This window comes from Oncorhynchus tshawytscha, linkage group LG01 (assembly GCF_018296145.1).
Source record: "Oncorhynchus tshawytscha isolate Ot180627B linkage group LG01, Otsh_v2.0, whole genome shotgun sequence".
Lineage (NCBI taxonomy): Eukaryota > Metazoa > Chordata > Actinopteri > Salmoniformes > Salmonidae > Oncorhynchus > Oncorhynchus tshawytscha.
The window spans coordinates 40,862,907-40,889,934 of NC_056429.1; the positions used below are offsets into that span (position 1 = coordinate 40,862,907).

The window sequence follows — 27,028 nt, forward strand, 5'->3', positions numbered from 1 at the left end:
ACACACACACGTGCTACAGTGAGTGCTCAATCATACCCTCACAAACAGTAGGAGCCATGTAGGCTACAGGGTCAAGCTGCCCTGCTTTTTAAATCCCCCTCGTTGTTTTGCTTTTTCATCAGTGAGTTTAGTACCCTTTCAGTCTTAAAGCAGCCACGCCACACTGGCTCTTTGCAGTCCAGCTGAAGTCTGTATCTAACAGACACACAGCTGTGTGTGTGTGTGTGTGAGATCAGAACCTCAGCACTCTCATTGGACCGGCGCTGAGGAAGTGGGTGTGTCCACACAAGCTAATCTGACCCCGTCAGAGCAGCAGTGCTGGTGTTGTGAAGTACTTTCCCTTCCTGTACATTCAGTCCTCTACATTCAATTCAATCATTCCTATGCCTCTGCTCCAGACGCTACAGGTAAGCGTGAGAGAAAGGCACAGAGAGAGAGACACACACACAGGGAGAGGAGAGACTGACTGAAGCAATGTGCTGGACTTGGACTTGAGTTCCCATCAACACTTCTGAAGCGGACAGCTGGGAAAATAAGAACCTGCCTTGGAGGTAAGAATATTGGAGAGATTCCTTGCTTCATTCATCTCCTTCTCCCACCCCTTCTTCTTTCCTCTCTTCTGCTGGTCTCGGTCTGTTTCCTTAACGGCTACTATCTCAGTCCCCTCATTCCGCTCTTCTTCTTTTCTCCTCGCATTGTTTCTATCTCTGGTCCCCCACCACTCCATTCTTCCAGTTCTCTGATATCGTGTTTTATTCTCTCCTTGGGGGTTTTCAGACTTTCTGAATGTGGTAATAGGATGCCGCCACACACACACACACACACACACACACACACAGCGAGAGATTGAGTGCACACCGTGTAACTAGTATGGTCTGTCTTTATGGTCTATTAGAGATTTTTACCGTCGTTGTATTCCATATTCTATCCCGTTTGGCGGTTGGCCGCGCTATGTTTTAGTTTACAGTCCTGCTGGGCTGGCTAATGTCTTACAGCTGGCCCTTCTCTCAGCCAACCAGCCTGGCACAGTCACATATGTAGCCATACAGGGCAGTGGGGATGGAGCGGGAGAGGGAAAGAGAGATGGGGGGGGGCAAGAGGGAGGGAGAGCGAGAGAGAGAAATGTAGATGGAGAGAGGTAGGTGAAGATGAATGGAAAGAGAGAAAGCGAGGGAAAGAGATGGAGAAAGAAAGAGAGAGCATTGCACTAGGCTGGGCTTTATCTTGAGTGCATCCTTTGCTTGGCTGCTCTTTTATAACCTGCATTTATTCACACAGCAAGGCTCTTTCCTCCTGTCTGGTTAGTGAGTCTGTGAGTGAGTGAATGCATCGTTCATTGTCATCTTCTCAGGCAAGGGACATTCAAGGCAAAACGTTTACATTTTCTCTGCTCTCGGCACGGGCTGCCTCTCTACCTCGAATGGCAGACTGATGCTGAGTTTGTGTTTAAAGTGAAAAATCTCAGCACCACTCTGTTACCGTGGAATTGCACTACTGTTGTTGTTTCTGTGTATGTGGCTATTTTGGTCCATGTGTTCGTATGTGTTTGTGTCTGTAGGCCTATTGATCTTTGTCTGTAAGGTTGTTTTGGTTTATGTGTACAGTGGTAAGAAAAAGTATGCGAACCCTTTGGAAATACCTGGAATTCTGCATAAATTGGTCATAGCATTTGATCTGATCTTCATCTAGGTCACAACAATAGACAAACACAGTCTGCTAAAACTAATAACACACAAACAAGTATACGTTTTCATGTCTTTATTGAACACACAGTGTAAACATTCACAGTGCAGGGTGGAAAAGTACTATATGTGAAACCTTGGATTTAATAACTGGTTGACCCTCCTTTGGCAGCAATAACCTCAACCAAACGTTTTCTGTAGTTGAGGATCAGACCTGCACAATGGTCAAGAGGAATTTTAGACCATTCCTCTTTACAAAACTGTCAGTTCAGCAATATTCTTGGGATGTCTGGCGTGAACTGCTCTATTGAGGTCCTGCCACAGAATCTCAATTGAGTTGAGGTCAGGACTCTGACTGGGCCATTCTGTTGTTGATGTTTTGGGTTGTTGTCCTGAAGCATCACCCAACTTCTGTCTTGATAAACTTGGGAATTAATTTTTCCGTCAATGATAGCAAGCTGTCCAGGCCCTGAGGCAGCAAAGCAGCCCCAAACCATGATGCTTCCTCCACCATACTTTACAGTTGGGATGAGGTTTTGATGTTGGTATGCTGTGTGTTCCTTCCCAAACAACTCAACTGTAGTTTCATCTGTCCACAGAATATTTTGCCAGTAGCACTATGGGACATCCAGCTGCACTTTTGCAAACTTTACACGTGCAGAATTTTTTTTTCCGACAGCAGTGGATTATTCCGTGATGTCCTCCCATGAACACCATTCGTGTTTAGTGTTTTATGCATTGTTGACTCGTCAACAGAGATGTTAGCATATTCCAGAGACTTCTTCTGTAAGTCTTTAGCTGACACTCTAGGATTCTTCTGTGCAGTGCTCTTGCAGTCATCTTTGTAGGACGGCCAGTCCTAGTGAGAGTAGCAACAGTGCTGAACTTTCTCCATTTATAGACAATCTGTCTTACCGTGGACTGATGAACATCAAGGTTTTTAGAGATACTTTTGTAACCCTTTCCAGCTTTATGCAAGTCAACAATTCTTAATCGTAGGTCTTCTGAGATCTCTTTTGTTCGAGGCATGGTTCACATCAGGCAATGCTTCTTGTGAATAGCAAACTTAAATTTTGCGAGTGTTTTTTATAGGGCAAGGCAGCTCTAACCAACATCTCCAATCTCGTCTCAGTGATTGGACTCCAGGTTAGCTGACTCCTGACTCCAATTCGTTTTCGGAGAACTCATTAGCCAAGGGGTTCACCTCCTTTTTCCAACCTACACTGTGAATGTTTAAATTGTGTATTCAATATAGACAAGAAAGAATACGATCATTTTTGTGTTATTAGTTTAAACACACTATTATTGTGACTTAGATGAAGACCAGATCAAATTTATGCAGAAATCCAGGTAATTCCAAAGGGTTCACACACATTTTCTCTCCACTGTATGTAGGATGCGTTTTTTGCATTTCTGTTTGTTTGCGTGAGTATGGTTTTTATTGTAGTTTTCCAGTGTGTGTGTCTATGTTAATGTTTTTCTTTGTGTGGTCACCGACAGAAAAGCTCTGTTCGTAGAACTCACTGCTTGTAACAGGAACTTCCAGGTTGACAGAAAGGAGCGCAGTCGTGGATAACATCAATCAAAAATCATTTTGGTTTAATTACAAGTTGCAACGGTGGAGACACCTTCAGAACCAGAAGTCAAGAAAATGAGAAGTCCCTTATACAGTATATTAATCACACGGCACCGAAGGTTCTGTAAATGCCAGCACGGGAGGCTTGTAGGAAGCCACAATTACAGCTGTTACAGAATCACAGTGTCACAGATACATGATCAGTGTCCTCAAATCCAGTCTGGAGTCAAAATCTTTAACCATAACCTTCAACACTGGCAGACATTTGATGCTGGCAGTTAAACAGGTCAACAGAGGACCATCAGTACATAGTCAAAACAGATCATTGTAGACGAACAAGTGAAAACGACTTCATTCAATTTCAGTTTTAAAAAAAATCTATGGGATGACGTTGAATCACCATGGAAATCCATCAACATAAGGGCCTTGCGTATTTTTTCCACCCAACTTTTAACATAAATCCCAATGCATGGGGAAATCTTTTGTTGATTTCGCTTTACAATTCACATTAGCTGACAACTCCAACCAAATGTAAGTCAAAACTAGATGTTGAATGTCCGTGTCTGCGTCTTCCCGCATTGCAATTTAGTTTATTATGTATCAACAGTAAGTTAAATACAGGAAAATAAACAGTCAAACACTAGTAGAACACCGGGCCTTTACCAGCCCTGTATTAGTGGACAGATATAGCCGTCTGTAGCGTGGGCCTCATTTTATTTTACCGCACCCTTGGTGGGAAGCTTCGTATACATGGTGCTTGTGTTTGTCCTATAACATTCCTATCTTACACACACCTGGACTCGTGAAGGTGCATGGTTGCCTGTGTGTGCCCTATCACTGTTGGCCAAGCGCCTAACACCTCCAGATGGTTCACATTCTCCAGACTCTGGCTCCCGCTGAATATTACTGTAGCTCCCACTGAGACATATATCAACCTGTAGCATGGTATGTGTGTGTGTGCGTGTGTGTGTGTGTGTGTGTGTGTGTGTAGGGATTTCAAATTGTTTCATCTTCACAGGATGACTAGAAAAAAGCCAATTTTCTCTCCTTTCACTTACTAGCTCCAGTAGGGCTAAGGAGATTGAATGCCTCTTAATGCCTGCTTGTCTCGCTTTGGGGAGTCAAGCAGCCCAAAACCCCTGGGCATCAATCATCAAGGCAGGCAGACAGGCAGGCAGGGAGAGAGGCAGAGAAAAAGCCTCCCAGGAATTTCAGAGAAAGTACAGATCATAACTAAGAAAAAATGCCTTGGGATAGTAATGGGTTAATAATGAGATAGTATGACTTCATATAGATGTCCTTAGATGTTGTTGTGGCTTTGTATCATGTTATTGTGCTGGTGTTCTTCCGATAAGGCCCAAAGTTGTTACTGACCATGTTATCGAACTGTGAACACCTTTGGGCCTGGAGTTTTCCTGACCACATGACATGACTTGGTCCTAATTCCTGATGGCACGCTATGTTCCTCCTGTCATTGTTGGAGGCAGTGGGGTTGTGCTCCATCAGGGCTGTTGTCCGGCTGAGCTCACGGTTCTAGCTGTCCTCTGTTATGTTCCTTCATAGTAAGTCTGGGAATCATACTTTCCGTGCTCTGCACTGCTCTGAGGCACTCACCCCAGGCACATCTGCTAGAGGGATTTTAGCCTTGCCTCGCATTGGACTGTACTCTACCAATGTAGAATAGCATTGCAAGGCTACATTGTCACTAGCTTGCCTTGCAGTGTGCACTATACTCTAATAATAGAGATTAGCAGCCCAACATTGCCACTGGAGCAACAATAGCAACACAGAGCTCTAGTACCAGTACATTTCCCTCTCAGGAGACTGAAAAGATTTGGCATGGTTCCCCAGATCCTCAAGTTTCTACTGCTGCACCATCGAGAGCATCCTGACCGGTTGTATCATCGCCTGGTATGGCAACTGCTCGGCATCTGACCGTAAGGCGCTACAGAGGGTAGTGCGAACGGGGCCAAGCTTCCTGCCATCCAGGACCTATAAAATAGGCGGTGTCAGAGGAAAGCCCATAAAATTGTCAGAGATTCCAGGACTCCAAGTTATAGACTGTTTTCTCAGCTACTGCACGGGAAGCGGGACCGGATCGCTAAATCTAGGACCTAAAGGCTCCTCAACAGCTTCTACCCCCAAGCCATAAGACTGCTGAACAATTCATAAAATCGCCACCATTGATACCCCCCCCCTTTTTTTGTACACTCGCTGTTTGTTTGTTACCTATGCGTAGTCACTTCGCCCCCACCTACATGTACAGATTACCTCAACTAGCCTGTACCCCCACACACTGACAAGGTACCGGTGCCCCCTGTATATAGCCTCGTTATTGTTATTCTTATTGTGCTACTTTTATTATTACATTTTATTTTAGTCTGCTTGGTAAATATTTTCTTCTTCTTGAACTGCACTGTTGGTTAAGGGTTTGTAAGTAAGCATTTCACGGTGAAGTCTACACTTGTTGTATTCGGGGCATGTGACAAATAAAATGTGATTTGATTTGATTTAGCTGTACAGTGCATTCGGAAAGTATTCAGACCCATTGACTTTTTCTAAATTTTGTTACAATACAGCCTTATTCTAAAATTAAATCTATTTTAAATCGAATGTTTTCATCATCAATCTACACAATACACACAATAAATACCCCGTAAAAGACAAAGCAAAAACTGTTTTTTAGAAATTTGTGCAAATGTATTAAAAAAAGAAAACAGTAATTCTTTATTTACATAAAGTATTCAGACTCTTTGCTATGAGACTTGAAATGGAGCTCAGGTGCAGTTTCCATTGATCCTCCTTGAGATGTTTCTACAACTTGATTGGAGTCCACCTGTGGCAAATTAAATTGATTGGACATGATTTGGAAAGGCACACATCTGTCTATATAAGTTCCCACAGTTGACAGTGCATGTCAGAGCAAAAACCAAGGCATGAGGTCGAAGGAATTGTCCATAGAGCTCCGAGACAGGATTGTGTCGAGGCACAGATCTGGGGAAAGGTACCAAAACATTCCTGCAGCATTGGAGTTCCCCATAAACACAGTGGCTTCCATCATTCTTAAATGGAAGAAGTTTGTAATCACCAAGATTCTTCCTAGAGCTGGCCGGCCAGCCAAACTGAGCAATCGGGGGAGAAGGGCCTTGGTCAGGGAGTTGACCAAGAACCCGATTGTCACTTTAACAGAGCTCCAGAGTTTCTCTGTGGAGATGGGAGAAACTTCCAGAAGGACAACCATCTCTGCAGCACTCCACCAATCAGGCCTTTATGGTAGAGTGGTAAGATGGAAGCCACTCCTCAGTAAAAGACACATGACGGCCCGCTTGGCGTTTGCCAAAAGGCACCTAAAGACTCTCAGACCATGAGAAACAAGATTCTCTGGTCTGATGAAACCAAGATTTAACTTTTTGACCTGAATGCCAAGCGTCACGTCTGGAGGAAACCTGTTACCATCCCTACGGTGAAGCATGGTGGTGGAAGCATCATGCTGTGTGGATGTTTTTCAGCAGCAGGGACTAAGAGACTAGTCAGGATGTAGGGAAAGATGAATGGGAGCAAAGTACAGGGAAATCCTTGATGAAAACCTGCTCTAGCGCACTCAGGACCTCAGACTGGGGCGAAGGTTCACCTTCCAACAGGACAACGACCCTAAGCACACAGCCAAGACAATGCAGGAGTGGTTTTGGGTGGCCCGGGCAGAGCCTGGACTTGAACCTGATAGAACATCTCTTGTCAGACATGAAAATAGCTGTGCAACGACGCTCCCCATCCAACCTGACAGAGCTTGAGAGGATCTGCAGAGAGGAATGGGAGAAACTCCCCAAATACAGGTGTGCCAAGCTTGTAGCATCATACCCAAGAAGACTCGGACTGTAATCGCTGCCAAAAGTTATTCAAGAAACAACTGAGTAAAGGGTCTGATTACTTATGTAAATGTGATGTTTTCTTTTCTTTTTTATAAAGTAGCAAAAAATGTCAGAACCTGTTTTTCTTCGTCATGGGGTACTGTGTGTAGAATGATGAGGGGGAAAAAAAACAATTTAATACATTTTAAAATAAGGCTGTAACATAACAAAGTGTGAAAAAACTCAAGGAATAATTTCTGAATGCACTGTATATATTCTTCTTTGTGGATAGGCTCCATAGTGGGTGTGTGAGTTGGAAATGTCAGCTGGGCAAGGGTCACTGTAGTTTCGCAAGGGTTAAAGCATTTCCAGGGGGAAATGAGGGATAGACGAATGGACGAGGGCATGCGGGTGATTGCTTGTCCTTTGTTTCCTGCCTGGGTAGGAAATTTCTCAGAGAGTGGACTGAGGAACAATGGATGAGCTCACTTTAAAGTTGGCCCCCAGAGTCTTAATACTGATCTATAATTGGTTCCTATTAGCGGACAGGAAAAAACAAGCCGTGAGAGGACTGCGGAATGGCCATGGGACTGTGATTTTCTTAGTGGAACCCTCCAAGACCAACTTCCTGTTGGAATCTCCTGTTGGAGCTGGAGGAGACCACTCCCTGCAGCTGTAGCCACTAGGACAGTGTTAAGTGTGTATTGTGTTTGAAGGGTCCAGTGTGTGTCTGAGCACTTGTGTGTGTATTTGGCTGTGCGACTATAGTCCCTTGGGACCCGGGGTCTGCCCTGACAGTTGACTGGAGTGTGAGGTGTTCAGAGGAGAGGTGTTCCTCTCCCCGGAAAGACCTGCTGCCAGAAGCACTGATCCTATGGGGGCACAATACAAGAAAAAAGATAGATCAGCTTTAATATTGCAGATAGATTGTGGCTCCCATCAATGTAATTGTCTGCATCATTTCCAATCCCCCATATACACTACCGTTCAAAAGTTTGGGGTCACTTAGAAATGTCCTTGTTTTTGAAAGAAAAGCACATTTCTATGTCCGGTGTCTGTGTTTTCTTGCCCATCATAATCTTTTCTTTTTATTGGCTAGTCTGAGATATGGCTTTTTCTTTGGGATGCTGGGCTTCTAGACAGAGTTGCAGAGTCGCCTCTTCACTGCATTGTTGAGACTGGTGTTTTGCGGATACTATTTAATGAAGCTGCCAGTTGAGGACTTGTGAGGCGTCTGTTTCTCAAACTAGACACTCTAATGTACTTGTCCACCGGGGCCTCCCACTACTTTTTCTATTCTGGTCAGAGACAGTTTGCGCTGTTCTGTGAAGGGTTGCGTTGTACAAGATCTTCAGTTTCTTAGCAATTTCTCGCATGGAATAGCCTTCATTTCTCAGAACAAGAATAGACTGATGAGTTTCAGAAGAAAGTTATTTGTTTCTGGCCATTTTGAGCCTGTAATCGAACCCACAAATGCTGATGCTCCAGATACTCAACTAGTCTAAAGAAGGCCAGTTTTATTCCCTCTTTAATCAGCACAACAGTTTTCAGCTGTGCTAACATAGTTGCAAAATGATCAATTAGCCTTTTAAAATAATGAACTTGGATTAGCTAACACAACGTGACATTGGAACACAGGAGTGATTGTGCCTCTGTATGCCATAAAAAAATCAGCCGTTTCCAGCTACAATAGTCATTTACAACATTAACAATGTCTACACTGTATTTCTGATCAATTTGATGATATTTTAATGGACAAAAAAATAGCTTCTTATTAAAAAAACAAGTACATTTCTAAGTGACACCAAACTTTTGAAAGTTACTGTATATATTTGTAAATATACAGTACCAGTCAAAAGTTTGGACACAGCTACTCATTCAAGGGTTTTTTCTTTATTTTTTACTATTTTCTACATTGTACAAAACTACAAAAAAAACACGTATGGATACATGTAGTAACCAAAAAAGTGTTAAACAAATCAAAATATATTTTATATTTGAGATTCTTCAAAGTAGCCACCCTTTGCCTTGATGACAGCTTTGCACACTCTTGGCATTCTCTCAACCAACTTCATGAGGTAGTCACCTGGAATACATTTCAATTAATAGGTGTGCCTCGTTAAAAGTACATTTTTGGAATTTCTTTCCTTCTTAATGCATTTGAGCCAATCACCTGTGTTCTGACAAGGTAGGGATGGTATACAGAAGATAGCCCTAGTTGGCAAGAACAGCTCAAATAAGCATATATAAATGACAGTCCATCATTACTTTCAAGAACTTTGAAAGGTTCTTAAAGTGCAGTCGCAAAACCATCAAGTGCTATGATGAAACTGGCTCTCATGAGGACCACCACAGGAAAGGAAGACCTAGAGTTACCTCTGCTGCAGAGGATAAGTTCATTAGAGTTACCAGCCTCAGAATAAGCTATTAACTGCCCCTCAGATTGCAGCCCAAATAAATGCTTCAGAGTTCAAGTAACAGACCCATCTCAACATCAACTGCTCAGTGGAGGCTACGTGAATCAGGCCTTCATGATCGAATTGCTGCAAAGAAACCACTACTAAAGGACACCAATTAGTAGAATGGACTTGCTTGGGCCAATAAATACAAGCAATGGACATTAGACCTTTGGTCTGATGAGTCCAAATTTGCAATTTTTGGTTCCAACCGCCGTGTGAGACGCAAAGTAGGTGAACGCATGATCTCCGTATGTGTAGTTCTCACTGTGAAGCATGGAAGAGGAGGTGTGGTGGTGCTTTGCTGATGACACTGTCTGCGATTTATTTAGAATTCAAGGCACACTTAACCAGCATGGCTACCACACCACAGCATTCTGCAGCGATAGGCCATCTCATCTGGTTTGTGCTCAGTAGGACTATCATTTGTTTTTCAGCACAACAATCACCCGAAACACACATCCAGGCTGTGTAAGGACTATTTGACCAAGAAGGAGAGTGATGGAGTGCTGCATCAGATTACAACAATGGCCTGACCTCTACCCAATTGGTTTGGGATGAGTTGGACCGCAGAGTGAATGAAAAGCAGCCAACAGGTGCTCAGCATATGTGGGAACACCTTCAAGACTGTTGGAAAATCATTCCTCATGAAGCTGGTTGAGAGAATGCCAAGAGTGTGCAAAGCTGTCATCAAGGCAAAGGGTGGCTACTTTGAATAATCTAAAAAATGAACCCATTTTTAGTTAATACATGATTTCAAAGTTGTGATGTCTTCACTATTATTTTACAATGTAGAAAATAGTAAAAATAAAGAAAAACCCTTGAATGGGTAGGTATTTCAACTTTTGATTTGTACAGCATATTTTTTTATATACACTTGAAGTTGGAAGTTTACATACACCTTAGCCAAATACATTTAAACTCAGTTTTTCACAATTCCTGACATTTAATCTTAGTAAAAATTCCATGTCTTAGGTCAGTTAGGATCACCACTTTATTTTAAGAATGTGAAATGTTAGAATAATAGTAGAGAGAATGATTTATTTCAGCTTTTATTTCTTTCATCACATTCCCAGTTGGTCAGAAGTTTACAATATCTCAATTACCATTTGGTAGCATTGCCTTTAAATTGTTTAACTTGGGTCAAACATTTCGGGTAGCCTTCCACATGCTTCCCACAATAAGTTGGGTGAATTCTGGCCCATTCCTCCTGGCAGAGCTGGTGGAACTGAGTCAGGTTGTAAGGCTCGCACACTCTTTTTCAGTTCTGCCCGCAAATTTTCTACAAGATTGAGGTCAGGGCTTTGTGATGGCCACTCCAATACCTTGACTTTGTTGTCCTTAAAACTTATTAATGCTAAGGGGCAGTATTTTGACATCCGGATGAAAAGCATGCCCAAAGTAAACTGCCTGTTGCTCAGGCCCAGAAGCTAGGACATCGACATGTAATTGGTAGATATGGATGGAAAACACTCTAAAGTTTCTAAAACTGTTAAAATAATGTCTGTGAGTATAACAGAACTGATTTGACAGGTGAAACCCCAAGTACAAACCATCCAGGGAAAGCCAATTTATTAGGAACCTGGTTGCAGTTCCTATGGCTTCCACTAGATGTCACCAATCATTAGAAATTGGTTGATGTTTTTCTTTTGAGAAATGAAGAAGTAGTGCTGTTCTTTGTATGTGTCACTCTGAAGGTCCCTAATCTTTTGTTGCGTGTGAACAGGAGCGTGCTCCGTGTTATTTTTCTTCGGTATTGGAAACAGATTATCCCGTCTTAAATTCCCATCTTAAATTTGATTGATTATTTACATTTTGGGATACCTGAGGTTGGATTAGGAACGTTGTTTGAAATGTTTGGACAAAGTCTACAGGTAACTTATTAGATACTTTGTAGTCATGTTGGGCGAGTTGGAACCTGTATATTTCTGAATCAAACGCGCCGAACTGGGGATTTTGGGGATAAAAAGAAGTAATTTATCAAACAAAACAACCATTCATTATGTCACTGAGACATTTGGGATTGCAAAAAGAAGAAGATCTTCAAACGTAAGGCATTTATTATATTATTATTTCTGACGTTTGTGTCGCACCTGCCTGGTTGAAAAAATGATTTTCATGTGTTTGTACGCAGGGCGCTCTCTCAGATAATCGCATGGTGTGCTTTCGCCGTAAAGCCTTTTTTATATCTGACACAGCGGCTGGATTAACAAGAAGTTAAGCTTTGTTTTGATGTACTACACTTATATTTTCGTGAATGTTTTTGTTGTTTGAATTTGGCGCACTGTATTTTCACTGGATGTTGTCAAATCTTGGCACCTGAAGGGATCACTAAGAGGTTTTAAGCCATTTTACCACAACTTTGGAAGTATGCTTTGGGTCATTGTCCATTTGGAAGACACATTTGCGACCAAGCTTTAACTTCCTGACTGATATCTTGAGATGTTGTTTCAATATATCCACATAATTTTCCTACCTCATGATGCCATCTATTTTGTGAAGTGCACCAGTCCATCCTTCAGCAAAGCACCCCCACAACATGATGCTGCCACCCCCGTAATTCATGGTTGGGATGGTGTTCTTTGGGTTGCAAGCCTCCCCCTTTTTCCTCCCAACATAACGATGATCATTATGGCCAAACAATTCTACTTTTGTTTCATCAGACCAGAGGACATTTCTCCAAAAAGTACGATCTTTGTCCCCAAGTGTAGTTGCAAACCATAGTATGGCTTTTTATGGCAGTTTTGGAGCAGTGGTTTCTTGCTTGCTGAGCAGCCTTTCAGGTTATGTCACTATAGGACTCATTTTACTGTGGATATAGATAATTTTGTACCTGTTTCCTCCAGCATCTTCACAAGGTCCTTTGCTGTTGTTCTAGGATTGATTTGCACTCATCTCTAAGAGACAGAATATGTTTCCTTCCTGAGCGGTATAATGGCTGCATGGTCCTATGGTGTTTATAGGTGCGTACTATTGTATGTACAGATGAACGTGGTACCTTCAGGCATTTGTAAATTGCTCCCAAGGATGAACCAGACTTGTGGAGTTCTTCAATTTTTTGTAGGTTTCTTTTGATTTTCCCATGATGTCAAGCAAAGAGGCACTGAGTTTGAAGGTAGGCCTTGAAATACATCCACAGGTACACCTTCAATTGAATCAAATGATGTCAATTAGCCTAACAGAAGCTTCTAAAGCCATGACATCATTAAAAAAAAAATCCTAGCTGTTTGAAGGCACAGTCAACTTAGTGTATGTAAACTTCTGACCCACAGGAATTGTGATACAGTGAGTTATAAGTGAAATAATCTGTCTATAAGCAATTGTTGGAAAAATGACTTGTCATGCACAAAGTAGATGTCCTATTCGACTTGCCATAACTATAGTTTGTTAACAAGACATTTGAGTGAGTGGTTGAGTGGTTGAAAAACACATTTTAATGACTCCAACCTAAGTGTATGTAAACTTCCGACTTCAAATGTATGTTCCCCTTTACGGACACAGTATATTTTACAATAGTCGTCTTTTGTTTGTTATTAGTCCCATCCTTCAGCTCCACTCAACCCCTCCCATCTATCTCTGAACACCATCCATTTTTGATTTCTATTCGTCACATATTTTTCAACTGCGCTGTGATGTGTTACAAAAGTTCTGAACCTTTCTATTCTTATTGATTCTACGTATTGTAAATTAGAAATTAAAAAATTCGCTAAAAATATTATTATATTATTGATCGATTGACTATGACTTTTTAAATCACCCAGCAGTGCTATTTGCAGAGGGGGACATAACTTGTCTGGCGGGCATCTAAAGCACATTTTCCTACACAATCTAATATGGCCCTTCTAGTCTATATTTAGAACAACAAAAGGTAAGCAAAAATGCCCACAGTCATTAAGCTAGGTAAGAGATTATTAAATATGTTTAAGTGATTAATAAAACGGAACTAGGTCCATGGTAATTCAATAATCAATATAGTGTTGCCAACCCGAGCCGCCTTCACGCCCGACCCCAAACAGTCTAGTCAATAACTCAACTCTCTCCCCAACACAACTTCCTTCACATCTTTTTATTTTATATATCTCAAGGGAAAGGTTTGGAAAACAAAAGTTGAATGAAAACTACACATTAACACACAGAAACAGTACACCCTTAGTATTTATCATAGCATAGGCCTATTAGTTCTGTAAAGCTCTTTTTACTTCAGCACAATATAAATGGTTCACCCCCTCCTGACCCTAGGGGGTCCACGGCCCTCTAGCTCCCCAACCCAACACAACCCATTCAGCTTTAGGATCTTAGTGAAACCTTCATGATTGGTTTCAGGTGTGTTAGGCCAAGCCCAGAGTGACAACAGTACAGACCCCCATGGCCAGGACTGAGCAGCCCAGCAGCTAGGGATTGCCTATATCTCCTCTGGCGTGGGCATGTTTTCAATACAGACTCCTTTTGTCATACAGTATTCCATATAAGGCATCCAAATCTTATGAAAGTTACACAGTATACCCTTAATCTTAAATCAAATCGAGTGGTACTGTACTTAACTTGACATTTCTTCCATACATTGTGGGAGGATAACCAACCTTCTAATTAATGGAAATGCATTTATGAGCCACTATAAATGTTAGGTTAAACAGTTTCTTCTCATAGCCGTCTCTAGTATCAACATTTCTAAGCAATAAAAAACAGGGAGAGGAGAATCTGTAGACATGCTGAGATAAAAGAACATAATCTTTGCCAGAATTCAGCCAGCCTTCACAAGACCATAACATATTCAAATATGTCCACTTTTGTGCTTTATACCTCCACCAGAATAATATAATTTCTGAGTGCATGATATTCAGTTTCACAGGCATATAGTACGTTCTATGGAGGGTCTTAAACTGCAGTAATTTATGTCTGAGATGATATGAACATGACTGGACATTCTAACATACTGTATCTGTATCTAACATGTCTTCGTCCCATTTTTGTTTGACATGTTTTGTGTTATTGGGTAAAGTGTGTATCAATCATTGATACAGTTTGGAAATGAACATTGGAGGTTTGTCAAACTGCCTTAAAAAGCATATGGCTTGTCCAGTGTTTGCTGGATAGGGAGAATAATGTGTTGTATCTGCATGTCACGTCTACTCCCGCTCCTCCCCTCCAGCGTTCGACGTCGCCGGTACTCTAACCACTGGTACTGGGATCCATCATTACGCACACCTGGTATCAATCATTACGCGTACCTGCACGTCAACATCAGGCACACCTGGACTCACTTATTAGCCCCCCCTATATCTGTCACTCCCTTAGGTTCTTTCCCAGTCAGTATTGTTTAGGTGATTCATGTCTATACGCTGCTTGTGTTTGTTCTATTTTTCGACGTTCCATTTCTTATTAATCTCACCACCTGCACTTGCTTTCCGATTCCCAGGGTATACGTTGCACTGCAAGAACTCACCTCCGTCAGACTCATCTTCCCTGGCTGCCTGACTCTGCTGAGACCCCTGTCACCATCTGATCCTCCTAGAATTAGGCAAGACAAAGAATTACCTTGGTGTACATTTATACATTATATTACCCAAGAACATAATAAATGGTTAGAAAATGTAAATCATCATTATTTCCAGATCCCAGACTGTTGTCCTGTAGCTACTGTAGGGCCACCCATCAATTCAAGATGGAACTTGAACTGTATCATTCACTGATATTGTTAAAACTTCTTTGGGACTGGGGGGCAGTATTGAGTAGTTTGGATGATTATGGTGCCCAGAGTAAACTGCCTGCTACTCAGGCCCAAAAGCTAAAATATGCATATAATTAGAAGATCCGGATAGAAAACACGCTGAAGTTTCTGAAACTGTTTGAATGATGTCTGTGAGTATAACATAACTCATATGGCAGGCAAAAACCTGAGAATAAATCCAACCAGGAAATCGGAAATCTGAGGTTTGTAGGTTTTTAAGTCTTTGCCTATCCAATATACAGTGTCTATGGGGTCATATTGCACTTCCTAAGGCTTCCTCTAGATGTCAACAGTGTTTAGAACCTTGTTTCAGGCTTCTACCGTGAAGGGGGAGCGAATAAGAGCTGTTTGAATCAGGGGTCTGGCAGAATGCCATGAGCTAAGTCAGGTGCTCGGCCGTGAGAGTTAGCTGCGTTCCAGACAAAGGAATTGTCTGGTTGAAACATTATTGAAGATTTATGATAAAACCATCCTAAAGATTGATTCTATACATCGTTTGACATGTTTCTAGGAACTAATATTACTTTTTGGACTTTTCGTCTAAACTAAACGCTCGCGCATTATGCATCTGGATTACTGGGCTAAACATGCAAACAAAAAGGAGGTATTTGTACATAAATGATGGACTTTATTGAAGACTGGTCTTTCCTGGCTGTTTGATCCTGCTGGGACCCATGTCACCATCGGATCTTGCTAAGATAGGATGAGCATATTGTTGTGTACTGACTGCATCCCACGGGATGCCTGCGAGACCTGCAGGTCCCGACAGATCATTGCGGCGCGGTCACCACAGATTATTTTGAAACGGTCTTCTTTCTGCTTTGTGTGTGTTAGCCTACCTATTGTATTTAAAGCACACATTTGTTCACATTATTCACACACTCAGAATTCGCTGCTTCAACTTCAGTAGCCTACCTCTCCTGGTTGGGCGTGAGAGTTCAAGTGCGCCTAGTGTGTGTGGTCTCACTGAAATAGAATAGGCTGCCTACATGGGCGGAGAATCACATGATAGTTAACTTGAATATGAAATTAACTTAAATATGATTAGACTGTAGTTTACTACAGTGTCTGTAAATTAATATTGATAGTGAAAAGAAGCGGAGGGCGCTCAACCAACTTGATTCTAAGTTAAAAACATGTTTTAATCGTGATTGAGTAGGAAAAGGCACAAGGTTAGGTTAGCGCACATAGGTTAGGCTACTATGGTGACCATAGGTTAGGATACTAGGGTGAGCGAGCGTTGTGCCTTTTCATTTTCAATTAGTATTGAAGCCAGTTGTCTCTGGCTGCCAATCATCTTCCTAAAAACTAGGCTATATCCTATAGGACTATGCAAAACATAGCAGGTGTCACTGTCATAATTCTTGCTGTTTCCAGTTCAGTAGCCATACCTGTGAGATCAGGTGTGCATGTGGTCTCAGTTAAATAGAGTAGGCTATAGCCTATGTAGAGAAGCACGGGACACTTATATTTGAAAGGAAATGTACTTCCTAAATAGGCCTATGATTAGACTATAGGTTACTACATTGCCTAGATATAGGCCTAAATATTGGTCGCCCATATTTCTCCATCTGAAAATCTTCCCACTCCTAAAAGATAGGCTATAAAAATTGCTCAAGAGAAAGTGCAAGTTTCTCCAACTCTGCTCTCTTCAAACTACATTCAGCATATTGATTGATATGGACCTGTGATACAATGTAAGGGCCATGTGAGAATCTCTTGGGACCAGTTCTTGCGGTACCGGGTGGAAGTCGGATTGAAAACCAGGAGATGTGGGCGGGAGTGGAATGAAGAAATCGGTTGGGGCAGGGGGCAGACCTCTACTGTGCACCATGACACTGAAGCCTGTAACGTTAGAGCTGTTTATTACTGTATTACTGTATGTGAAAAGTAGGGAATTAGCTAGGGAAACTGACAGATCAATAACGTGACATTGACATACTGACTAATATAACTCACATTGCGCTGAAAAAACATCAGAATATCAATCTTCAATTGTTTGGCCGATGGTTTCATCATTTGATTCAGGTCTAGTTTGATTGAGGCAAAAATAACTTTTGGCCAGCTCTCTATCTCTAACGGTACATTAACTGGCGAAAGCTTTCCAAGTTCATTTACTTCTGAAACGTGACAAAACAAAGTCCATACAAACAACTGCTGTTAGATAGTAATAATAGCCACCTTATATCGCTATATGACAGATAACTAGAGGCTAGAGCTGACCTGGTTGTGGTAGCTACTCACTAGCATAGCTTATAAATATACCTGAGTCGAGAGGAGATTAAACATTAGCTAACATTACATGCCAGTTACAATACTAGCTCAGCACTGCAAATAAACACTTTTTTTCTGTTAAGTTAAACATCAGTTACCTTGCCAGCTACATCAGTCAACTAAAGAGTAGCCAGTTTCTGTTACTTTTACAACTCAGTGAAAGAGTGCAATGCGTACACTGAAATATACTCAAATCTCCCATGCCTTCCAGAAGCTTTGCCTTCACACAGCCTGTCAGCCCGCTCTGTGGTGTCCGCGTGGTCCTAAATCCAGTCATATAAACACTCCAAACAGCCTCGGAGGTGTCTGCATGGTCTTAAATCACACTTTTGCCTTGTTTTGTATCACATTCCAATGAAACAACTGGGAGGGACATAAATACATATTTCAGAATGTGGGGGGACATGTCCCCGTCTCCAGTGAAAGTTGCGCCCCTATGGGAAACTGTCGACCACAGCTATGTGAGAGAGTAGAAGAGGCTATATTTACCACTGTGGCTTTTTAGGACAATAGTGTGTTTGAGTAGTTTGGCTGGGTCTATGCTTGTTTTCCACTTTCTTACATTCAGTCATTTTGGATTTCATTCAGTCATTATTCTGGGTATCACTCCTTCTCCCTCTGTCTCTCCTCCTTTGTCTCTCTGTCTCACTGATCTCCTCCCTCTCTTCCCTTCCCTCCTCCACCACTCCTCTATCGCAATAGGTCAAAGGGGTATGTGGAGGCCCCTGTAGTGTCCTTGTGGTGAGTGATAGTGTTGATGTCTTCGGGTAATTAAAGCTGTAAAACATAACATGCTCCACTTCACTACTTCTGCTGTTCTCTCGGGACAACAGAACCGTGCACATGCATTTCTAATCTGATGACTTGCTAACTAATAAAAGTTTTATCTCTCCCATCCGCAACTATAGAGGAAACTTGAGTTTATTGCCCTTTCTCTCATGCGTCCTCTGCAGTGGCTTTGGGTGATAATTGTGTTCTGAGGGCCTAAACATATGCCTACCAATCCTCTGAGAATCCAATGAGAGATGTGAGACGAGACGGAGAAGAGCAGAGATAGAGTAGGACTTGAGCAGAGAAAGAGGGAAGGGAGAAGATGAGAGAGAAACTGGTGGGGTTTAACTATTTACCATCTTTCAGATTCTCCCACTCTGCGAAGACACTGCAAACGGTTCGTAGGGAGCAGATTGCTAGAATGTGGATCAGCTGAAGCTGGGCAGTAGATCAACAGATGGGGCCGTGTTTGGCTGCCATATATCAGGTCCTCTCTCTCTCTCTCTGTGTTTGAAGGCAAGCCAGCCGGGCCCAGGCATGGAGGATAAGCCAGTCACTCAGTGGGTATACTATGTACTGTATGTAGTGATGTAGTGTACACACAGGCACAGAGAGCCATGGAAAAAGGAGAGTGAATCCAGTTGGGAGTAGACCAGACCAGACCACACACACACGTTTGAATTGTTATTAGTCATACATACATGGTATACACTGTACAATTAAATGTTTACTTGCAGGTTCCTTCTCAACAATGCATCAACAATAAAAAACAAGAAAGATTAGAATATGAGCTTAAAATAAATGGCTCGGTAGAATAGAATGAACGTTTTAGCATGTGTCTAATACAGGAAGGCTCAATTTATAGTCCAATAGTCCAATATTTATACATGTATCAGAAAAAGGGAGATTGAGGGGCAAATTGTGCAGTATTAGCAATAATAAATAATATTCTGGTAGCAGGAATTGTAATGTGTGTGTAGCATGGATTGTGCTACCAGCTCCAACAGTGCAGTAATAATACCTAGAAATACAATACGCACAAATGAAAAGAAACTAAATTGTGAAATATCAGAACGCAATATATCAGAATGACCTGGCCTCCACAATAACCCGACCGCAACCCAATTGAGATGGTGTGGGATGGGTTGGACTGCATAGTGAAGAAAAAGCAGACAACAAGTGTTCAGCATATGTGGGAACTCCTTCAAGACTGTTGGAAAATCATTCCTCATGAAGCTGGTTGAGAGAATGCCAAGAGTGTGCAAAGCTGTAATCAAGGCAAAGGGTGGCTACTTTGAAGAATCTCAAATATAAAACACATTTAGATTTTTTAACAGTGACAAAGGTTCAGGGCAGGGCACTGGGCGGGGCTGGCTAGTGGTGACTGTTTAACAGTCTGATGACCTGGAGATAGAAGCTGTTATCAATCTCTTGGTACCAGCTTTGATGCACCTGCATTGCATCAGCCTTCTAGATGGTAGTGGGGCGAGCAGGCAGTAGGTCAGGTGGTCCTTTGATCTTCTTGGCCTTTCTGTGACTCCCGGTGCTGTAGATGTCCTGGAGGGCAGGCAGTATGCCCCCGATGATGCATTGGGCTGACCACACCACATTCTGGAGAGCCTTGCAGTTGCGAACGGTGCAATTGCCATACCAAGTGGAGATACAGCCCGACAGGATGCTCTCAATGGTGCATCTGTAGAATTTCAGGGCCAAGCCACATTTCTTCAGCCTCCTGAGGTTGAAGAGGCGCTGTTGCACCTTCGTCACCACACTGTCTGTGTTAAGGGACCATTTCAGATCATCAGTGACATGCACGCCAAAGAACTTGAAGCTTTAGACCCTCTCCACTCCCCGTCAATGTGGATGGGGGCGTGCTCTCCCTGCTGTCTCCTGTAGTCCATTATCAGCTCCTTTGTTTTGTTGAAGTTGAGGGAGAGGTTATTTTCCTGGCACCACTTCACCAGAGCTCTCACCTCTACTCTGTAGGCTGTCTCGTCATTGTTGGTAAGCAGGCCTACCACCGTTGTGTCGTCAGCAAACTTGATGATTAGGTTGAAGACGTGCGTGGCCACCCAGTCACGGGTGAACAGAGAGTACAGGAGGGGGCTGAGCACGCACCCCTGTGGGGCCCACGTGTTGTTGCCTACTTTCCCCTCTTGGGATCGGCCCGTCAGGAAGTCCAGGACCTAGTTGCACATGGAGAGGTTCAGAACCAGGGCCCTGAGCTTAATGATGAGCTTGAAGAGAACTATGGTGTTGAAGGCTGAGCTGCAGTCGATGAACAGCATTCTTACATAGGAATTTCTCTTGTCCAGATTTTTTTAATTTTTTATTTTATTTCACCTTTATTTAACCAGGTAGGCCAGTTGAGAACAAGTTCTCATTTGCAACTGACGTGGCCAAGATAAAGCATAGCAGGGTGAGCAGACAACACAGAGTTACACATGGAATAAACAATTAACAAGTCAATAACACAGTAGAAAACAAAGGGGGGAGTCTATATACAATGTGTGCAAAAGGCATGAGGAGGTAGGCGAATAATTACAATTTTGCAGATTAACACTGGAGTGATAAATGATCAGATGGTCATGTACAGGTAGAGATATTGGTGTGCAAAAGAGCAAGTAAATAAATAAAAACAGTATGGGGATGAGGTAGGTGAAAATGGGTGGGCTATTTACCAATAGACTATGTACAGCAGCAGCGATCGGTTAGCTGCTCAGATAGCTGATGTTTGAAGTTGGTGAGGGAGATAAAAGTCTCCAACTTCAGCGATTTTTGCAATTCGTTCCAGTCACAGGCAGCAGAGTACTGGAACGAAAGGCGGCCAAATGAGGTGTTGGCTTTAGGGATGATCAGTGAGATACACCTGCTGGAGCGCGTGCTACGGATGGGTGTTGCCATCGTGACCAGTGAACTGAGATAAGGCGGAGCTTTACCTAGCATGGACTTGTAGATGACCTGGAGCCAGTGGGTCTGGCGACGAATATGTAACGAGGGCCAGCCGACTAGAGCATACAGGTCGCAGTGGTGGGTGGTATAAGGTGCTTTAGTGACAAAACGGATGGCACTGTGATAGACTGCATCCAGTTTGCTGAGTAGAGTGTTGGAAGCCATTTTGTAGATGACATCGCCGAAGTCGAGGATCGGAAGGATAGTCAGTTTTACTAGGGTAAGCTTGGCGGCGTGAGTGAAGGAGGCTTTGTTGCGGAATAGAAAGCCGACTCTTGATTTGATTTTCGATTGGAGATGTTTGATATGAGTCTGGAAGGAGAGTTTGCAGTCTAGCCAGACACCTAGGTACTTATAGATGTCCACATATTCAAGGTCGGAACCATCCAGGGTGGTGATGCTAGTCGGGCATGCGGGTGCAGGCAGCGATCGGTTGAAAAGCATGCATTTGGTTTTACTAGCGTTTAAGAGCAGTTGGAGGCCACGGAAGGAGTGTTGTATGGCATTGAAGCTTGTTTGGAGGTTAGATAGCACAGTGTCCAATGACGGGCCGAAAGTATATAGAATGGTGTCATCTGCGTAGAGGTGGATCAGGGAATCGCCCGCAGCAAGAGCAACGTCATTGATATATACAGAGAAAAGAGTCGGCCCGAGAATTGAACCCTGTGGCACCCCCATAGAGACTGCCAGAGGACCGGACAGCATGCCCTCCGATTTGACACACTGAACTCTGTCTGCAAAGTAATTGGTGAACCAGGCAAGGCAGTCATCCGAAAAACCGAGGCTACTGAGTCTGCCGATAAGAATATGGTGATTGACAGAGTCGAAAGCCTTGGCAAGGTCAATGAAGACGGCTGCACAGTACTGTCTTTTATCGATGGCGGTTATGATATCGTTTAGTACCTTGAGTGTTGCTGAGGTGCACCCGTGACCGGCTCGGAAACCAGATTGCACAGCGGAGAAGGTACGGTGGGATTCGAGATGGTCAGTGACCTGTTTGTTGACTTGGCTTTCAAAGACCTTAGATAGGCAGGGCAGGATGGATATAGGTCTGTAACAGTTTGGGTCCAGGGTGTCTCCCCCTTTGAAGAGGGGGATGACTGCGGCAGCTTTCAATCCTTGGGGATCTCAGACGATATGAAAGAGAGGTTGAACAGGCTGGTAATAGGGGTTGCGACAATGGCGGCGGAAAGTTTCAGAAATAGGGGGTCCAGATTGTCAAGCCCAGCTGATTTGTACGGGTCCAGGTTTTGCAGCTCTTTCAGAACATCTGCTATCTGGATTTGGGTAAAGGAGAACCTGGAGAGGCTTGGGCGAGGAGCTGCCGTGGGGGCAGAGCTGTTGGCCGAGGTTGGAGTAGCCAGGCGGAAGGCATGGCCAGCCGTTGAGAAATGCTTATTGAAGTTTTCGATAATCATGGATTTATCGGTGGTGACCGTGTTACCTAGCCTCAGTGCAGTGGGCAGCTGGGAGGAGGTGCTCTTGTTCTCCATGGACTTCACAGTGTCCCAGAACTTTTTGGAGTTGGAGCTACATGATGCAAACTTCTGCCTGAAGAAGCTGGCCTTAGCTTTCCTGACTGACTGCGTGTATTGATTCCGGACTTCCCTGAACAGTTGCATATCCCGGGGACTATTCGATGCTATTGCAGTCCGCCACAGGATGTTTTTGTGCTGGTCGAGGGCAGTCAGGTCTGGGGTGAACCAAGGACTGTATCTGTTCTTAGTTCTGCATTTTTGAACGGAGCATGCTTATCTAAAATGGTGAGGAAGTTACTTTTAAAGAATGACCAGGCATCCTCAACTGACGGGATGAGGTCAATGTCCTTCCAGGATACCCGGGCCAGGTCGATTAGAAAGGCCTGCTCACAGAAGTGTTTTAGGGAGCGTTTGACAGTGATGAGGGGTGGTCGTTTGACTGCGGCTCCGTAGCGGATACAGGCAATGAGGCAGTGATCGCTGAGATCCTGGTTGAAGACAGCGGAGGTGTATTTGGAGGGCCAGTTGGTCAGGATGACGTCTATGAGGGTGCCCTTGTTTACAGAGTTAGGGTTGTACCTGGTGGGTTCCTTGATGATTTGTGTGAGATTGAGGGCATCTAGCTTAGATTGTAGGACTGGCGGGGTGTTAAGCATATCCCAGTTTAGGTCACCTAACAGAACAAACTCTGAGGCTAGATGGGGGCGATCAATTCACAAATGGTGTCCAGGGCACAGCTGGGGGCTGAGGGGGTCGGTAGCAGGCGGCAACAGTGAGAGACTTATTTCTGGAGAGAGTAATTTTCAAAATTAGTAGTTCGAACTGTTTGGGTATGGACCTGGAAAGTATGACATTACTTTGCAGGCTATCTCTGCAGTAGACTGCAACTCCTCCCCCTTTAGCAGTTCTATCTTGACGGAAGATGTTATAGTTGGGTATGGAAATCTCTGAATTTTTGGTGGCCTTCCTGAGCCAGGATTCAGACACAGCAAGGACATCAGGGTTAGCAGAGTGTGCTAGAGCAGTGAGTAAAACAAACTTAGGGAGGAGGCTTCTGATGTTGACATGCATGAAACCAAGGCTTTTTCGATCACAAAAGTCAACAAATGAGGGTGCCTGGGGACATGCAGGGCCTGGGTTTACCTCCACATCACCCCGGAACAGAGAAGGAGTAGTATGAGGGTGCGGCTAAAGGCTATCAAAACTGGTCGCCTAGAGCGTTGGGGACAGAGAATAAGAGGAGCAGGTTTCTGGGCATGGTAGAATATATTCAGGGCATAATGCGCAGACAGGGGTATGGTAGGGTGCGGGTACAGCGGGGGTAAGCCCAGGCACTGGGTGATGATGAGAGAGGTTGTGTCTCTGGACATGCTGGTTGTAATGGGTGAGGTCACTGCATGTGTGGGAGGTGGGACAAAGGAGTTATCAGGGGTATGAAGAGTAGAACTAGGGGCTCCATTGTGAACTAGAACAATGATAACTAACCTGAGCAACAGTATACAAGGCATATTGACATTTGAGAGAGACATACAGCGAGGCATACAGTAATCACAGGTGTTGAATTGGGAAAGCTAGCTTAAACAGTAGGTGAGACAACAGCTAATCAGCTAGCACAACAACAGCAGGTAAAATGGCGTTGACTAGGCAACGGGGCCGACAGATAAAACATAAACAAGCAGAATGGAGTACCGTGATTAATGGACAGTCCAGAGTGCATCAGCTATGTAGCCAAGAGATCAGTGTCCAGGGGGCAGCGGTGGATGGGGCAGGGAAGCTGGACTGGCGAGTGTTATCCAGGTTGAAAAAAAAGTTAACAATGACTAAATAGCTTGTAGCTAGTTAGCTGGTTAGCTTCTGGAGGTTCTTGAGTGTGTTCTAAAAATTAAAAATAATAGCGATTCCGTATCACATTGGGTGAGCCAGGTTTCCAGAAAGGTTTAAACAGATTAAAAATCAAGAAGAGATAGAAAGTAAATATGGGTCCGGTGAGTGTTTGGGACGCGGCGATTCAGACGGTTAGCAGGCCTGTGCTAACAAGCTAACAGTTCGTAGGCCCGGGCTAGACAAGCTAGCAGTTAGCAGGCCTGTGCTAACAAGCTAACAGTTCGTAGGCCCGGGCTAGGCAAGCTAGCAGTTAGCAGGCCTGTGCTAACAAGCTAACAGTTCGTAGGCCCGGGCTAAACAAGGTAGCAGTTAGCAGGCCGAGTTTAGCAAGTAGGGAGATAGCGAGGGCTAGAGAGTTGGCCTTTAGGGGACGTCGCGATGGGGTGAGTCTGTTTATTCCTCTTCATGCGGTGACATCGATAGACCGGTCGTGGGCCCGGGTATTGTAGCCCAGGAGTATGCTACGGTGGTAGTACAGGTGCGCTGGCCGGGCTAGCTTCACGCTAAGTGGGTGGAAGCGCTAGCCAGGAGTAAACATCCGGGGTTGCGGTTTAGCTAGATAGCTAGTTGTGAAGATCCAGCTGAAATGTTCCGTTTGCGGTGGGAGTCCAGGGATGAATCCGGGGATGAAAAATAAATAGGTCCGTTATGCTTTGGTTAGAGTCGCGTTGTTCGAGCTGGCGAGAGCTTTCCGAGCTAAAGGTTAGCTTAGCTGATGACCGGTTAGCTGAAGACCGCTAGCATAGCTGGTGGTTAGCCGGCTAGCTTCAGTTGAGGGGTTCCGGCTCCGAAGTAAATATAAATACTTTAGGAAAAATAGCTACATTGGGTGAGGCGGGTTGCAGGAGAGTATTTGGAAGTATTTGGAAGCTTAGGTTTAGCAAAATGTTTTTGAAGAAAAATATGTAAAAAACGAAAAATAGACGATATATACAAGGGACACGACGAGACAGGGCGACTTACTGCTACGCCATCTTGGACTGTCGATGGGAGAGGGCAGTGAGCAGAGACATTTTGATTGTGTCATCCGTGGATCTGTTGGGGTGGTATGCGAATTCCCTAGGTTGATGGGTAAGGTGGAGGAGATATGGTCTGTAAATAGCCTTTCAAAACACTTCATGATGACAGAAGTGAGTGCTATGGGGCGATAGTCTTTTAGTTCAGTTACCTTCGCTTTCTTGGGTACAGGAACAATGGTGGACATCTTGAAGCAAGTGGGGACAACAGACTGGGATATGGAGAGATTGAATATATGTATATCTGTAAACACTCCAGCCAGCTGGTCTGCACATGCTCTGAGAATGCGACTTGGGATGGCGTCTCGGCCGGCAGCCTTGCGAGGGTAAACATAAGCATGTTTACTTACTCATGTTGGCCATTGAGAATGAGAGCACACAGTCCTCATGAGCTGGGGGACTGCGTCAGCGGCTTGATGTTGATTTCCTCGAAGCGGGAAAAGAAGGTGTTTAGCTTATCCGGGAGCAAGCAGTCGGTGTCCATGACTTGGTTCACTATCCCTTTATAATACGTTATTGTCTGGAGTCCCTGCCACATACATCTTTTGTCTAAGCCATTGAATTGTGACTCCACTTTGTCCCTGTACTGTTATATTTGTGTATTTGATTTCCCTACGGAGGTCAAAGCTGGTCTTTTTGTACACGTCCATGTTCCCAGTCACCTTGCCATGATTAAATACAGTGGTTCGTGCTTTCAGTTTTGCGCAAATGTTGCCATCTGTCCACAGGTTTTGGTTTGGATAAGTTCTAATCAACAGAGTGGGAACAACATCCTCTATGCACTTCCTGATGAACCCAGTCACCAAGTCAGTGTATAGGTCAATGCAATTCTCAGAGGCAACCCGGAACATTCCCCAGTTCGCATGATAAAAACAATCTTGAAGAATAGATTCTGATGAGTTAGACCAACATTGAACAGTCCTTACCACGGGTATTTCCTGTTTAAGTGTCTGCCTATAGGTGGGGAGGAGCAGAATTGAGGCGTGATCTGATTTGCAGAAGGGAGGGTGGGGTATGGCTTTTTAGCCGTCCCGGAAGGGGGAGTAATAATGATCCAGAGTTTGTGATGTGCGTGTAGCACAGGAGATGTATTGATAGAATTTTGTTAGCGTTCCCCAGCTACAATAAATGTGGCCTCAGGATATGCGGTTTCCAGTTTGGACATAGTCCAATGTAGATCCTCGAGAGCCGCCACGTTGTCGGCTTGGGGGGGATGTATTTACGGCAGTGACTATGACCGAAGAAAATTATCTCGGGAGGTATTGCGGTCGGTATTTGATGGTGAGGTATTCCAGATCAAGAGAGTAAAAGGACGTGAGTTCCTGTACCACAATCAAACCATGTCCACCTGATGGAGGGAGAA

General features: G+C 43.7%; 1 protein-coding gene across 2 annotated transcripts in view; it reads left to right on the forward strand.

Annotated features, from left to right (window-relative positions):
* The first annotated feature begins 321 nt into the window (after positions 1-321).
* Positions 322-27,028, forward strand: part of LOC112260472 (KN motif and ankyrin repeat domains 4) — a 96,125-nt gene continuing 69,418 nt past the window's right edge. Inside the window, exon 1 of one of the 2 annotated variants that reach the window (XM_042321489.1) lies at positions 322-551. The gene's annotated coding sequence lies outside the window, so the exon portion shown is untranslated. The remainder of the gene's footprint in view (positions 552-27,028) is intronic. The other variant, XM_042321473.1, reaches the window with a different exon arrangement.